The sequence below is a fragment of the Hypanus sabinus genome, chromosome 8 (genome assembly GCF_030144855.1).
Source record: "Hypanus sabinus isolate sHypSab1 chromosome 8, sHypSab1.hap1, whole genome shotgun sequence".
Taxonomy (NCBI): domain Eukaryota; kingdom Metazoa; phylum Chordata; class Chondrichthyes; order Myliobatiformes; family Dasyatidae; genus Hypanus; species Hypanus sabinus.
The window spans coordinates 40,805,342-40,822,469 of NC_082713.1; the positions used below are offsets into that span (position 1 = coordinate 40,805,342).

Here is a 17,128-nt window from a genome sequence, read left to right on the forward strand (position 1 = left end):
TAAAATTTCACTTTTATCCCAATTTATTTTATGACCTGATATTTTCCCATATTCTTCTAATCTATAAGATAATTTGCATAATGAATGTAATAGATCTGTTAAATAAAGTAGAACATCATCAGCAAATAAGTTAATCTTGTATTCTTCCTGATTAACTCTGAAACCCTTAATATCTGGGTCCTATTTCTTTATTAAACACTGATTATAAAATAATAGCAAAAATCTTATCTAATAGATTATCTAAATGCTTACCAGAATTAGTGCATATGGATCAAACAGGATTTATCAAAAATAGACAATTGGCAGATAATGTAACCTGGTTATTTAGTATAATCCACAGCGCAAGAGAGGGAGGAAACGAGTGTGGCAGTTGCTTTAGATGCAGAAAAAGCATTTGATAGATTGGAATGGGATTTTTTATTTAAGGTATTGGAAAAATATGGATTAGGAACATCATTTATAAAATGGATTAAAACCTTAAATACTAATCCCAAAGCTAAAGTAGTGACAAATGGTCAAATTTCAACATCATTTCAGTTAACAAGATCAACTAGGCAAGGTTGTCCATTATCACCTGCTTTGTTTGTGTTGGCAATAGAGCCACTAGCTGAATTAATTAGAATGAACCCTTCCTATAGTAATCAAAAAGTGAACATATACTGTATTTCATAACCTGACTGATAGAGTGAAGACTCATTGAAACAGAACCTTTTTCTCCATGTGCATTGCTTTTGTAACCATTCATTCAACATCTTAAGCTGCAATAAATTCTCCATTGAAGAATTTCTTTGAACACTTTGATTGCCTCTACATTTTTTCTCCTGTTTCATAGAAGTTATAGATGAATGCTTAAATTCAGAACTAGGTTCAAAGCCAGAGTTAAGTCTACTAAAGCAGCTGCAATTGAATTTTCATCTGTATTCTGGAGATCAGTCTTTTATTGCAGAAGAATTCAAAGTAATCATGGAGCATTGACAATCCAGTGCTCGCTTTCTGCCAGTCAAATGTTCCAGATACTCAGCCTCCAGAAAGGATCAGATCTCCCACTAGGAATATTGAAGAGCCAGCTGGCCTGCTTCACTACCAGACTGGCTGCTCAGAGCCTGCTCGGTGCTAAATCTTTTCTCTGGTGTCAACATCAAGCACTCCCAAAGCAAGCAATAGAAAAAATTCTCACACTGGCCCTCCTTGTCCTGAATCTTGGATATATTTTGTGATTAGGTTATGTTTCTGGCTAGCACGGATAAAAGCAAGAATTTCAAGAAATGGATGCAAGAGCTTCTACTTAAGGTTTGACAGATGTTCAACAGCAAATTCTCATCTTTCATGATTAAGTACAAAGTACAAGCTGTTCTCTGCAGTTTTGATAGCAATATAGAGTTGCCTTTTCTGTTTTTTTCTGATGCGCTGCCTGATACAGAGGATGTTTTATTTCCAAAGAATTATGAGGCTGTTGAGAAGGTCCATGCAAGATCTGCAGACTTTACCACCAGTGGGTTGTTCGGAAAGTTCTGTGTTTCTCAAACCAATTTCCACTTGACCTCCACGTGTCAGCCTTCTCTGAGAGGTGATTCTTGGGACATGGAAAGTGATTCATGTTTTTCTTGGTATTATTATGAACCTTGGTTGTCAAAAAGCAGTGTGGTGTTAGAGGGAAGGTTATTTAACCCTGTACCAAAGATTCACTGGAAAGTTTAGCAAGGTCGTCACTTGTCACAGTGAAGGTGCAGCAACGATGAGATACTGCTATTTCTGAACAGGACAAATTACTATCAACATTGAACCATGCAAAGTAGTTACCAGGTATTCTGATAACTTTAATGAGTGACCCTCTCAACACCTATCAACACTATTAAAACTTAAAACTTAAGATAATGTGGATTACAGAAATTGAAGAAAAATACTTGCATTTATTGATTGCTTTAACACATGTATCGACAAAATTTAAAACTTTTTACTAAGAAATAGCCAAAATGGTGTTGCTTTCAGAAAGAGTTCAGTGATTGAGTTGATTATGCCTGATTTTCAAGTAAGCTAACATTTTACAATTCTGCACTCAATATTCAAAGCAAATAAGGATTAAATTAGTTAGAATCAGAATCAGGCTATTATCACTGACAAATGCTCTCACATATGTTGTTTTGAGGCAGCAGTACAGTACTGTACATGAAAAAATGTTACCAGTTACAATTGTCATGGATGAGGATTTAATTTCTTTTCTGAAGAACAGCAATGCATCTCTGCAGCACAATCATAAACCTATTTTCTTGCAGAGAAGTAGCTGGTCATCGGAAATGTTGCAGCATTACAAGCAGGACTAGATTTAATGTAGCCAGTGTTTCAATGTCTGGTATGACTATCTAAGGAGCTCTTTAGTTCGCCCCATCTCTGCAACCCCCCCCCCCAGAAAACTTCTTTCCACCCTGCCTCATTAACTCTTCCTTCCTATGCAGTACAATGTTTCCAGAAACAAGGCCACACCATAATCACAATTATTTTGTGATGTGATGCCATTGGCTTTTTGCAGTCACTATATATTCTGATCTAACATGCTTGTAATTGCAAATTCAAGAACTTTCTCCATTTAACGCAAACAAAAATGCTGCAGAATCTAGATTCATCACATCGATAAGGGAGCCAATGGGGTTCACTCATCTGCCTGCAGTCTTTAATGGATGTTGCAAAGACCATGAAAAGAAAGGAGGCTCCAAGCTTCTTTACACCGTGACTCGGAGAGATATGGCAGAACCTATTAGACATACCCGCTCTTTCTTTTCCATCCTACTGCAGAACAAGTCCCTGAAGAGCTTTCATGAGAGGGAAATCTCCTCCAAGGAAGTAATGTCCTGTTTCTTACCTTTCCCAAGTACCCGCATAGTAACATATTCCCTGGTTGGTGCACCTGTGAATTACAGCTAGCCAGTTTCAGTTTCTCAGCATAAATTACTAACAGCAGGTAATAGTGATGCTGGAAAATGCTAGAACTTAGCAATAAGCACAAGAAGCTGACTTCTAGCTTGCATATGCAACAATGCCTTCAAGTATACAAGCACCTCCCCTAGGACTTGGGAGACTGGAATAGAGGCCTGTTACATCAGTCAGAGTTGAAAGCAGCTCAGAAAGACTGCTATCCAAATCCTGGGCTTTCATATGCTATGAAATTACAGATGGCTTAGAAAAGTGCTAGAGACCAATATGGAACAGGTAGGTGGATGAAATCACTTCATTACAGTGTAATCTACAGAGACTATGTGTGGGAACTGTAACAAAGCAGTTATTATATCGTCTGCTGGGGAAACATTAATGGACATCCTCACAGAGAACAAGAATCTGAGAGGCATTGGTTAGCTAAAGGCTCTGAAGCTGTTTCCCTCATAGGAGAGCCTCATAACAGAAGCTGTTTCCCTCATAGGAGTGTAATAATTCTGTGATAAGGAATCAATAAATTATAATTTATACAGGCATTTTTCAACAATGTGTTGAGCAAAATTATTTTTTGCTTAATTCTGTTCACCTTCAATCTATATTTATGACCCTCAGGCCTCTACCCCTCCACCAAGAGAACAGCCTCGAGACCCCTCATAATTTTACACTATTTTACGAAGCCACTCCTCAGCCTTCTCTGAAGAAAACAATTCAGATTCTCTAGTCTATCCTAATCACAGCCTGGGAACCATCTTCATTGATTTTTTCTGTTTGGAGTCTTACATCCTTGCTGTAATGTGATGAACAAAATTGCACACAAATGCAAATTGAGTTGAACTTGCTTCTATTCCGTGTTCCTATGTTTTTATGAACCATCAGATTGTCCACTGTAAGGGGAAGCAAAGGGTAAAGGGGAGATGTAATCACATTCTGATATTTATCAATTTCTCATGTACATAGTTGTAGCGGGTAGAATGACATAACCACTTGTGCCTATTCACACCTACAGTCGGTGGCCACTTCATTAGGTACACCTGTACACCAGCTCGTTAATGCAAATATCAAATCATTGGCTGCAAATCAACACATAAAAGCATGCAGATATGGTCAAGAGATTCAGTTGTTGTTCAGATAATGCCTCATAATGGGGAGGAAATGTGATTGAAGTGACTTTGTGAAACGATTGTTGGCGCCAGGTGGGGTGGTTTGAGTATCTCAGAAACAGCTAATTTCCTGGGATTTTTACTTATAACAGTCTCTAGAGTTTACAGAGAACGGTGTGCAAAAAAAAACAAAAAAAAATCCAGTGAGCAGCAGTTCTGTGGGTGAAAATGCCTTGTTGGTGAGAGAGGTGAGAGGAGAATGGCCAGACTGGTTCCAGCTGACAGAAAGGCGACAGTAACTCAGAAAAACATACATTGCCACGATGGTGAGCAGAAGAGCATCTCTGAATGCACAACACCTTGAACCTTGAAGAGGGTGGGCTACAGCAGCAAAAGACAATGAACATACAGAAATATACTCATTGGCTACTTCATTAGGTACAGGAGGCATCTAATAAAGTGGCCACTTGGTGTATTAGCATGCACACAGATTTAAATAGCACCATATAGGGATGAGTTCAATCTGTCACTGATATTTTCTGAAGTGTTGTAACCTTCATATTTACTTTGATAAAATGTGACTTACCTTGAGCCCTGTAGACTTAGATCTTTTACTTCTGCAATACAACATGCAACCCTTCTTGTGATCTAGACTGGAAATATATCTTTTGTGAATCATTCTAAAGGCATTAAGACTTGTAACAAATCATTAAGCTCATTCAAGACACAGTGAATAACAGCATAACAGGCCTGTTAAATTCAAATTAAGAGAATGGATGCTGCAAGATTAAATGATCCTTTGAACACCAAACTGCTCTCATTATGCATTAGACATCATCATAGATGCTCTAAAATATAATTTACATTGCAATCTAGTTGAATTTATTACACTGTTTTAAAGCATTCCCCTACACGGCCGGTTGAACCTAAACCTTTAAATTGTTGGCGGTAAGTTTAAATATTTCTTTTTATTCCAGGCATACTATAGGTAGAGTTTCAGTATTTTGTTGTTATTTATGACCTGACTGTATTACCTCAGTTTTAAATCACAAAAAGACAGTTCTCTGAATGAACCTTATTCAATGCATTTACAGTTCTCCCTTTTGAAAAAGCCAGGAATCTGACCCAGATTTTAGTAAAGCTGTCCAGCACACCCATTTCAAAAGCTTTATTCCCAATTTAGCTTGGTAATCAGCTCTGCTGAATTCAAATGAAGAGTTGATGCAGCAAATCCAAAACTGGATGATCACTTGGATACCGAACTGCTCTTAATGTCTGCAACAAAAACTTTAATCAATATGTCCAAAGTATAATTTACATCTGTAAGCTGTGCAAAATTTCTATTTCAATTGGGAGCTGAATGTGCTCTTGAACACATTTTAATGCAGCTTCACTCTGAGGGAGCTAGACCCTGAAATTCTGAAATGTGACACACATTGAAAGACTTTGCATTGAAGTTAAGTTGTTCCCTTTTTATTCGAAGCACGTTTTAAGTGTAGAGGCGGGGCCAAGACATACACACATGCTGCACTCTTCTAACACTGTGGGGTTCAGAATCAGATTTAGAATCAGATTCAATATCATTGATGTTGTGATATTTGTTGTTTTACAGCAGAGTACAGTGCAATACATATACTATAAATTACAATAAGAAATATTTTATTTATTTATATATACAAAGTAATGCAAAAATAGAGAAGCAGTGTTTATGTGTTAGTTCATTCAATTCAATTCAGGTTTAATTGCTATTCAACCATGCATGAACACTCACCAATACAGCCCATGAGACAGCATTCCTCTGGAGCCAAGGTGCAGAACACATGTACCGATAGTGACACTGCACAAAGCACACATAGCACGTACAAAATAGCAAGCACGTAAAGGTATCAGTAAGATACAGCCACACAATAAGAAAGTCTAGACTCGATCCTCAGAAATCTGTAGTCGACCACAATAGAGCTTGTCTTCTGCCGAGTAATCACTGGGGGCAGCACCGAGTCTAGCCTGGACGCTGTGCCACACTGCCCCCGGTGGTGATCGCCAGCTCTGACGCCTCTCTCCGATGCTTGCAGCTGTAAGCAGGTGACACTGCAGCTTGAGGCCTTGTCTTTGCACGTACAAGATAGCAAACAATATAGGTTATCAGTAAAGTACAACCGCACAAACATATATATATATAGTCAGATATCTGATGTTGGTGGGGAAGAAGCTGTTCCTAAAACACTGAGTTTCAGTATGCAGGTTAATACAGATCTCGTATTGAATACAAATTAAGGCACATTTTACATCGGCCAGAAATACTGACTGAAACTGAAATCTTTCGTGAGATTGCCTACAAATGAAGTCCAAATTTCAAAGATTCTGCTTCTACTCTGTTGATTTCAATATCAGAGTAGGTGACTGGAAATATTTGGCCCTGTGGAATTCAGTAGAAGTCTCAGCTGGGTGACACACGCTCCAAATTTGCACAGAAGTTGACAATGGGACTGAAGCTGTACACCATTGACTTGAATAAGTATTTATTTTTAATCAAGCACACTTTGCATGTTAAGTAAATAAGACACAACAAAGCCAAACACTAACAGGACAGAAAGCACATGGGGATGAACTCTTTCTCCTTCTCACACAAATACACAGAACTTTTAACTTAAGAAGAATCTGACTTTAAATTTGGCACGTCAATTATGAACAAAACAATTCTCAATGTTTCAGTTTGTTGCTGCAGTAAGATCAGACACTACATAAAAGTAACATTTGGAGGGAGTGCCAGCTTTTTGGTGGAGCAATTATTCACTTAGAGAAATGCAAAACATTTTGGAAGGGGTTTCTTTATGTTGAAGCAACTACGATAAAAACCCCTGTATTTCTGATATTAAGTACTCTTCAGTCTCATTGAATCCAAACGGCCTGTAACGAATGCATTGTGCTGGAGTGAAAGCAATTCTTGTTTTCGAAGAATTCAAAACAGAATAGAAGTGATAAAGCATGTTTCCCAAATCCCAACCTCTCACAGGACTAATATGTGATGATGAGGGGTAAGATGAAGGAAGTATAAACACTGATTAAACATTTACCTATACCTACTGGTAACCAGATCAGCATTCAGAAATCAGAATATGGTTTTGCCCAAGGGTAGGGAAACATAATGCTACAACTAGAGAATAATGAATGAGGTTTCCTATAAGCCTCACAATAGCATTAGAAAGGGTAAGATGCCTCCCAACATAGAATATACATATAGGAAAAATAATTCAAAAGCCATCCCTCCAGAGTTATTTTGGTCTTCTGAGATCTCTACCACAATAAATCAAAAACATTTTCATTAATGATTCACAGCCCTGCTCAAAAGTTATTTTTCCATTTTCTAATGAGTTTGGTCATTTCTAGTCAAAATACTGCTCATATCAGTCATAGATTTCATACAGGAAAATATTTCTTCAACAGCAATCCAAAACAATAGGTACACTTGAGTGTTACCTTTCTAAATCAAGTTGCACATACAGTATCTCTTCACGCTTTGCTTACTGTCACGTTTTAACTCAATAAAAATTCTGATCTCATGACAGTATCTGCTCTCATTACAGGACAGCTGCAACAGCAATTATTGTTTTAAATGTCTTAATCTGGAGGCTGTTCAGGCATTACCTAGATCTGGTGTAATCTGCCAGAACAAGAACCTTGTTCATTTCAAAGACGCTGTTTCCCTTATTAACTTTTATGTTCCTTCAGAAACATTCTAAGTATGCGTCAATAATATTTGACTAGAGTGAGCTATCAAGGATAAAAGAGGAAACGTGAGGCCGGAGTTGGGGGAGGTAGCAGAGGTCCTTAATGAATACTTTGCTTCAGTATTCACCAATGAGAGGGACCATAATGAATGTGAGGACGGTATAAAGCAGGCTGATAGGCTGGAGGATGTGCTGGAACCTTTGAAAAGCATTAGGACAAGTAAGTCCCCAGGGCCAGAAGGGACATGGGTTCCATAGGAAGTGATAAAAAAGAGATTGTGGTGCCTTTGGCAATGATCTTTGTGTCCTCATTGGCTACAGGAGTTGTCCCAGAGGATTGAAGAATGGCAAATGATATTCCTTGCTTCAAGAAAGGTATTAGGGATAATCCTGGGAATTAACATAGAATAGTACAGCACATCATAGGCCCTTCAGCCCACAATGTTGTGGCGACCCTGAAACCCTGCCTCCCATATAACCCATAGAACATAGAATAGTACAAGAATTATAGATTCCTTAATCAGAGAGTCTTATATCAGTGCTGGGAAAACTGTTGGAGAGGATTCTTAGAAACAGAGAAACATAGAAACATAGAAAATAGGTGCAGGAGTTAGCCATTCGGTCCTTTGAGCCTGCACCGCCATGCAGTATGATCATGGCTGATCATCCAACTCAGAACCCTGTACCTGCTTTCTCTCCATACCACCCGATCCCTTTAGCCACAAGGGCCATATCTAACTTCCTCTTAATTATAGCCAATGAACCGGCCTCAACTGTTTCCTGTGGTAGAGAATTCCACAGATTCACCACTTTCTGTGTGAAGAAGTTTTTCCTCATCTCAGTCCTAAAAGGCTTCCCCTTTATCCTTAAACTGTGACCCCGCATTCTGGATTTCCCCAACATTTGAAAAAATCTTCCTGCATCTAGCCTGTTCAATCCCTTTAGAATTTTATACGTTTCAATAAGACCCCCCCTCAATCTTCTAAATTCCAGTGAGTATAAGCCTAGTCGATCCAGTCTTTCTTCATATGAAAGTCCTGCCATCCCAGGAATCAATCTGGTGAACCTTCTCTATACTCCCTCTATGGCAAGAATGTCTTTCCTCAGATTAGGGGACCAAAACTGCACACAATACTCTAGGCGTGGTCTCACCAAGGCCTTGTACAACTGCAGTAGAACTTCCCTGCTCCTGTACTCAAATCCTTTTGCTATGAATGCCAACATACCATTTGCCTTTTTCACCGCCTGCTGTACCTGCATGCCCACCTTCAATGACTGGTGTACAATGACACCCAGGCCTCGTTGGACCTCCCCTTTTCCTAATCGGCCACCATTCAGATAATAATCTGTTTTCCTGTTCTTGCAACCAAAGTGGATAACCTCACATTTATGCTCATTAAATTGCATCTGCCATGAATTTGCCCACTCGCCTAACCTATCCAAGTCACCCTGCATCCTCTTAGCATCCTCCTCACAGCTAACACCACCACCCAGTTTCGTGTCATCCACAAACTTGGAGATGCTGCATTTAATTCCCTTGTCTAAATCATTAATATATATTCTAAACAACTGGGGTCCCAGCACTGAGCCTTGCGGTACCCCACTAGTCAATGCCTGCCATCCTGAAAAGGTCCCATTTACTCCCACTCTTTGCTTCCTGTCTGCCAACCAATTCTCTATCCACATCAATACCATACCCCCAATACCGTGTGCTTTAAGTTTGCACACTAATCTCCTGTGTGGGACCTTGTCAAAAGCCTTTTGAAAATCTAAATATACCACATCCACTGGCTCTCCCCTATCCACTCTACTAGTTACATCTTCAAAAAATTCTATAAGATTCATCAGACATGATTTTCCTGTCACAAATCCATGCTGACTTTGTCCGATGATTTCACCTCTTTCCAAATGTGCTGTTATCACATCTTTGATAACTGACTCTAGCATTTTGCCCACCACCGATGTCAGACTAACAGGTCTATAATTCCCCGGTTTTTCTCTCCCTCCTTTTTTAAAAAGTGGGGTTACATTAGCCACCCTCCAATTCTCAGGAACTAATCCAGAATCTAAGGAGCTTTGAAAAATTATCACTAATGCATCCACTATTTCTTGGGCTACTTCCTTAAGCACTCTGGGATGCAGACCATCTGGCCCTGGGGATTTATCTGCCATTAATCCCTTCAATTTACCTAACACCACTTCCCTACTAACATGTATTTCCCTCAGTTCCTCCATCTCACTAGACCCTCAGTCCCTTACTATTTCCGGAAGATTATTTATGTCCTCCTTAGTGAAGAGAGAAGCAAAGTAGTTATTCAATTGGTCTTCCATGTCTTTGTTCCCTATGATCAATTCACCTGTTTGTAAGGGACCTACATTTGTCTTGACCAATCTTTTTCTTTTCACATTAGAGACAAGATTTATGAACATTTGGAGAAGCATACTCTGATTAGGGACAGTCAGCATGGCTTTGTGAGGGGAGGGTCATGACTCACAGCCCTGACTGATTTTTTTCTTGAGGAACTGACAAAACTAATCGATGAAAGTAGATCAGTGGATCAAAGTTTTAAAAAAAGGCTCAAAGATTAATTTATTATCAAAGTATGAAATTCTTCTCCGGATGATCATGAAACCAAGAAAGGCAGCACAATCCTCAACTATATGTGGCATACATGGCTTTTAATAAGATATTTGACAAAGCTGAATGGTGGGCTCATTCAGAAAGTGAGGAGGCATGGGATTCAGGGAAATTTGGCTGTGTGGATTTGGAATTGGCTTGCCCACAGAAAGCAGAGGGGGTAATAGGCGGAGTGTTTTCTGCCTGGAGGTCGTGACCAGTTGTGTTCCGCAGGAATCTGTTCTGAGACCCCTGATCTTTGTGATGTTTATAAATGACTAGTGGAAGGATAACTTAGTTAGTTTGCAGATGACACAAAGGTTGATGGTTTTGTGGATAATACACAAGCTTATTGTAGGTTACTACAGAACAGGCAGAACTAGGCTGAGAAATGGCAGGTGAGTTCAATCTGCAAAAGTGTGACATTATCATTTTGGAAGATTGAACTTGATGGCAGGGTACAGGGTTAATGACAGGATTCTTATAGCAATGGGGGGAGGGAGGAATCTTGGGGCCCTTGCCCATAGATTCCTCAAAGTTGTCACACAAGTTGGCAGAGTGTTTAAGAAGGTGTCTGGTGTGTTGGTCCTCATTAGTCAGGGCACTGAGTTCAAGAGCTGTGAGGTAATGTTGCAGCTTAGACTACGCTTTAAGTATTGTGTTCAATTCTGGTCCCTTATTATAGGAAGAATGTGGAAGCTATAGAGATGGTGCAGAGGAGATTTACCAGGATGCTTCTTGCATTAGAGAGCACATCTTATGAGGGCAAGTTGGGAGGGCTGGGGCTTTTCTCTTTGGAGTGACGGAGGATGAGCAGTGACTTGATAAAGGTGTATGAGATGATAAGAGGCATAAACAGAGTGGACAGCCAATGACATTCAAAGGCAGAAATGGCTCATACAAGAGGGCATAATACATGGTGGTAGATTCATCAGGGACTTTTAAGGGATGTTTCGACAGGCATGTGAATGTGTGGAAAATGGAGGGATGTGGACACTGTGGATTAGTTTAGTTGGCCATTTGATTATTAATTTATGTAGTTCAGCACAACACGATGGGCCAAACAGCCTATTCCTGTGCAGTCCTGTTACATGTTCTATGTTCTATAGTTGTAAGGTGCTTGCAGGAAAGTATAAGGGGAATATCAGAGGTAGGCTTTTTACACAGAGAGTGGGGGGTGTTCCACAGGAATATTCCAATACGGTAGTGAGACCAGGTCAATTGATTATGGCAGAAGTAGAAAGCCATTGAAAAGGTGCAATATTTCTCTTGACATCTGTCTTGAGGTCAGATTTCAGTTTATTTTTGTTGACTGAAATAAATAGAACTGCTGAGCATATCATCTCTGCTCCTTCAATCTGCCAAATATTTTATCAACGATTCCTCAATGCTTCCATCTTTTCGCCATTTTCTTTGTCTTCAAACTTCACTTCAGGGACAACAATTTATTTCCCTGCCCTAGGGAGCTCTGAAGTAAATTAGACTATTTTAGGGAAATAGATTCCTCAGAATTGGTGGAGCATGGAGTGGCAAACCACATAAAACAAATTTGTTCTTTTCAAAACGAAAGGATAGTTGAAACATGCTTTAATTTAGTTTTTTTTAATTTAGTGATACAGCACAGAACAGTCACGCTGCCCAGCAACCCAGTAAATTAACTCTACTTTAATCATGGGACAACTTACAATGACCAATTAGCCTCCTAACTGGTATGTCTTTGGACTGCCGGAGGAAACCAGAGCACCCGGATGACATCCACGCGCGCATGTTTGGACTTTTTCAAAGGAATAAACCTCAAACACAATAATAGAAATACAAAAGTAAATTAAATCACTTACGAAACTGCTCACAATTATATTTAGTCTATTTAATGGGATTTCAAGTGCCTATTAAAACATATGGAATATTGCAAAGTCTGGATAACTGTAACAATGCAGAATGAGGGACCCTCAGTTGAAGCTGTATTTGTAATTCAAACAGAACATTCAGGCACTAGGACCATAGGGGAATCCTTTCAAGCCCATCTTAGGGAAACTGTGATTTCAAATGCAAACTCCCACACAGCTAGCAAGGATCAAGTATTCCAACAAAGCTAGAGTTCACGAGCACAGAAATAGAGAGATTCCAGCAGTCTGGACCCAGCACAGTACGCCACATCTAGCTCCAGAGGCAGAGGACTTTTCCGGATGTCTTCACCGCAAGCAGTATTGGCTTTAAGACAGGAGAAATTTGATTTGTGAAATGGAAATTGTTTTGAATTTAAATCTTATCACACACAAACTGGAGTTAAGCAAAGAACAGTGATTCTGTTCCCTTTAAGTTTGAGGTAAGGAATTTTGATTTGTTGTGCTGTTGAATGCAGTGCATGCATTGAGGATCAAAATATGGATCACAGTCACTCGTTTGCAACATCTGTTGTTAATGCTTAACACAGCTGAATTCTGAGAACAATCAAAAACTATTTACTAAAAGAAAATGGCAATAGTATTCAGATTAATTTAAAAGTTGAGGAAGAAATTTCCACTTTTTGTTCCTGGAAATTATTAAGGTATGCTAACATGAAACCATTAATTAAGACAAAATTATCCACTTGAAAAGATCAGGTGAATAACCACAGTCCATTGAGGAAGGTATCTATGATAACTAAATATGTAGAACAGAAGATGATAACTGAAGTTGCTTTTAGATTGCAAAAAATATAAATAATATTGAGGAAAATATCAACTGAAGAGGAATGAATATTTTCTAAACATAAAATTACTGATTTTCTAAATTGTATTGTTGACTCCAGATGTCATTCTATATGGATCAAACATGTTTCAGTTATGTAAATGAAAAAAAAGCTGACTGATAGTTGAATACCAAGATAATACTTTTATTTTCTTTTAACAGTTTGGTTAGGAATTTGATCCATTTGAATTTGGAACCAAATGAGAGATTTAGACCTTTGATCCATCAAAATCCATACAACACAATTGAATGTAAAATGAGTTGCCTGAATCTCCAGATAATATTTGTGGTTGCAATGAATGTCATATTGCTTACAGTTCATGCCAATAATCATTACTCTCCATGAAGGGTGCTGGTTTCGTGGCTCTTTTCATTCTTTTAATTATGTATCAATATTGTGAGAGACTCTCTTTTTTTTTGTTACCCTGCGAGTTCTACTTTCTCTGATTAAAAAAAATTCTGGAGAAAGGAAATGCACATCTGCATCTGGAAAAAAAACTGGATTAACTCATTCAAAACTTCATCACAAATTCCACTGCTGAGCACAATCTAAAATGATAATGGTGCGCATCTCCCAGTTTTTCTGTGTTAGTTTACAAGAGAATTGATTGATAACATTCTGTCCAATTAGCTTATACTGAATGCTACTATTATTTCTTTCTGACTAAAGAAATAAAAAGAAGTTAATTCTCCCGTTAAAGAAAACTACTTGGTAAACATTTTGTTGATCACTTGGAGTCACGTTTGTTCAGCTTTTGCAAAAACTGACAAGTAGTAACTCTGACCTTTCCTCCTCGCATTAAGAAGGTTGTTGTCCCCTTCTCCGTGAGGAGGCTGCCCTTCACATTACAGGAGAACTGTTGACTTGTGGTTGAACTTGAGAGGAAGGAGCTTATATGTGGGAAATTTCAAGTTTCCAGACTATTTAAGTAACAGAATATCCTGAAACTTCAGAGTGTAACGTAGCCATGTTGGCACTATCCATATGCCTGCTTGTGACTGAGAACAGGGCTGGCTGGGTGAACATGCAGGATGAGGCTGCTGATTCTATCTCCTGTTCATTATTCTCCCCTCCCTTCTGATTACACTGATGCCAATAGCAATATAACGATGCCCAAATTTCCATTCTTTGTGTATAAGCCTAAATAACAAGCAATGGCGAGCCATTGGCAATGGAATGCAGTATAGTTTATATCATCCGACAGCCACAATCACGCACTATTCAGGCAGAGTCAGTTGAAGGTGACCTGAACTGACAACACAGGTAGATCTCTTCTCAGCGCAGGTACATTGAGCTCAGGTCATAGCTTCCTAGTGCTTCTCCAAACCAATATCAACTGATTCAGTGGAGACTGAAAGCATTTCTGTACAACATGACTCAGTATCCGGTGATGCTTTGACCTACTGAGACATCAGCTGTTGATAATTGCTTTCCAAGTATTATTTCCTGGATTTCTCTCTGGCCTCTGATTTTCATGTGCAACATGGTAACTGCAGCTGAGGATGCAGGAGGATGTCTTGTACCGGAGCTCTGTTGAGGCTCTCCTGCAGAGCTGTTTGGATGTGAGCAGTTCCAGCCTAGCGACAACTCTGACCAATCTACTTCCTCTCTCCTGCTGGGATAGGGCCTGGTGTGCACTGAGATCCTCCAGCTTGAATATAAACACATGACTCTGTTATCTGACAGCATAACAACCAGTTTCAAAGTAAGTTTATTATCAGAGTACATATATGTCACCATACACAACCCTGAAATTAATTTTCTTGCAGACATCTACAGTAAATCCAAAGAACACAATAGAATCAGTGAAAGACCACACTAAATAGGATGGACAAACAACCAATGTGCAAAAGACCACAAACTGTGCAAATACAGGTGAAATAAATAAATAAGCAATAAATATCGAGAATATGAGATGAAGGGTCTTGAAAGTAAGTCCACAGGTTGTGGGAACAGTTCAGTGATGGGGCAAGTGAAGCTGAGGGAAGTTATCCCTTCTACTTCAAAAACCTGATGGTTGAGGGGTAATAACTATTACTGAACCTGATGGTGTGAGTCCTGAGGCTCCTGTACCTTTTTCATGATGGCAGTGGTGAGAAGGGAGCTTGGCCTGGATAGTGGGAGTCCTTGATAATAGATGTTGGTCTCTTCTGCCAGTGCTCAATGTAGATGTGTGCAATGGTGGGGAGGGCTTTACCCATGATGGAATGGGCCATAGCTATTACTTTATGTAGTCTTTTCCATTCAAGGGCATTGGTGATTCCATACCAGGCCATGAAGCAACCAGCCATTATACTCTCCACCACAGAACGATAGAAGTTTTTCAAAGATTTAGATGTCATCTTCACAAGCCTCTAAAGATGTAGAGGCACTGCAGTGTTTTCTTCATAATAGCATTTAGGTGCTGGTCGCAGGAACAGATCCTCATTATGTGCTGTGTCATGATAGAATAACACCGAATAGTTTAAAGTTGCTGACCCTTCAACCAGATTTTTAATCTCCCTCTGATATGCTGTTTCGTCACCACATTTGATTCTCTCAGTGACAGTGGTGTCATCAGCAAACTTAAATATGGCATTGGAACTGTGCTTAGTCTCAGCCTCACAGTCATCAGTGTAAAGTGAGTATAGCAGGGGACTAAACACACAGCCTTCGTCCACAATGGACTAAGGATTGTGAAGATTCAATGGAGATTGTGGAGGAGATGTTGTTGACAATCCAAACCAAATGAGATATGCAAGTGAGGAAATAGTGGGTCTATTTGATAAGGATCTATAGAGGCCTAGGTCTTGAAGCTTATTGATTGGCTTTGAGGGAATGCTCAGCTGTAGTCGACGAAGAGCATCCTGATGTATGCACCTTCGCTGTCCAGATGCTCCATGGTTGAGTGGTGAACCAATGAGATGGCACTTGCTGTAGTCCTGTTGTGATGGTAGTCAAATTGAAGCAGATCCAAGTCACTTGCCAGGCAGGAGTTGATGTTGAGCAGGAGTTGAGCCTCTCAAAGCATTTCATCATGATGGATGTAAGAGATACTGGACATAAGGTTACCATGTTTCTCTTAGGCACCGGGGTAATTTCAACACAATTTGATTCCCTTTAAGCATCAAATGTATATGAATGTGATCATGCTATTATTAATACTCCCAAGCAAAATAATGAACTGCCAGGGGAAACCAGTGGGTCAGGCAGCATCTGTGAAAATAGAAGGATGCTCATGTTTCAGGTCAAGGTCCTGGTGGAGACAGAGGAATGTTGACCATCCTTCAGCCTCCACGGAAGCTCCTGACCTGCAAATTTCTATTGCAGTTTGCTTTCTTTGTTCCAGATTCTCTTGGATTCTACATTCTCTTGTGTCTCTGCAAATATTCTTGGATGTCAAATTAGACTGTGAGTTACCACACCATCATTGTAATTTTAACATACAAATTAATAAAGAAATGTCAAAAGTGGCATCAAAACTACAGGTAGAACCAGAAGGAAGTGGAAATATCCTAACAGGATTTAATTTTGGATTTCATCTTGTTAAAACCTAAGATTTCATTTACCATAAGGATTTTTAAATAGTAGCTGTACCTAGTAGTGTTTTCACAGTGAGTAGTTCAAGTCATTGGGTTTACTTTAAAATTGCGCTCATGTAATATTTCTTGTTACCCTACTTGAACCAAGAGTCCAGCTGCTGCTACCTTCAACAGAGCACTCTGTTGATTGATTAAAACTTCCCATTTGAGCCACTGGCCATTTCAATACAAACGTTGGGTTGCTTTGATATAGATCGTACCTTCTGGGACGGAGTTGCATTGCAAATGCCCTTTGGCTTTGATACCATTCTGGCCATCCTGTCGAATTTGTCACTTAGATGATGGAGTTAATTTTATTGTGGAAATATGACAATGTTAATTCAGACAGAAAATCTGGAATGATATCTGGAAAAGTGATCCTGAAATATCAGAATGTCAGAAGAACCTCAAAATTACTAACAATCAATGTCAGCAGATTATTGCCTTCACCAACCTGATCTTTG

The 17,128-nt window shown here is 39.3% G+C and overlaps 1 protein-coding gene across 1 annotated transcript in view; it reads left to right on the plus strand.

The window, feature by feature from the left end:
* Positions 1-12,486: 12,486 nt before the first annotated feature.
* Positions 12,487-17,128, plus strand: part of LOC132397721 (serine protease 23-like) — a 31,562-nt gene continuing 26,920 nt past the window's right edge. The window contains exon 1 of the mRNA XM_059976489.1: positions 12,487-12,699. The gene's annotated coding sequence lies outside the window, so the exon portion shown is untranslated. The remainder of the gene's footprint in view (positions 12,700-17,128) is intronic.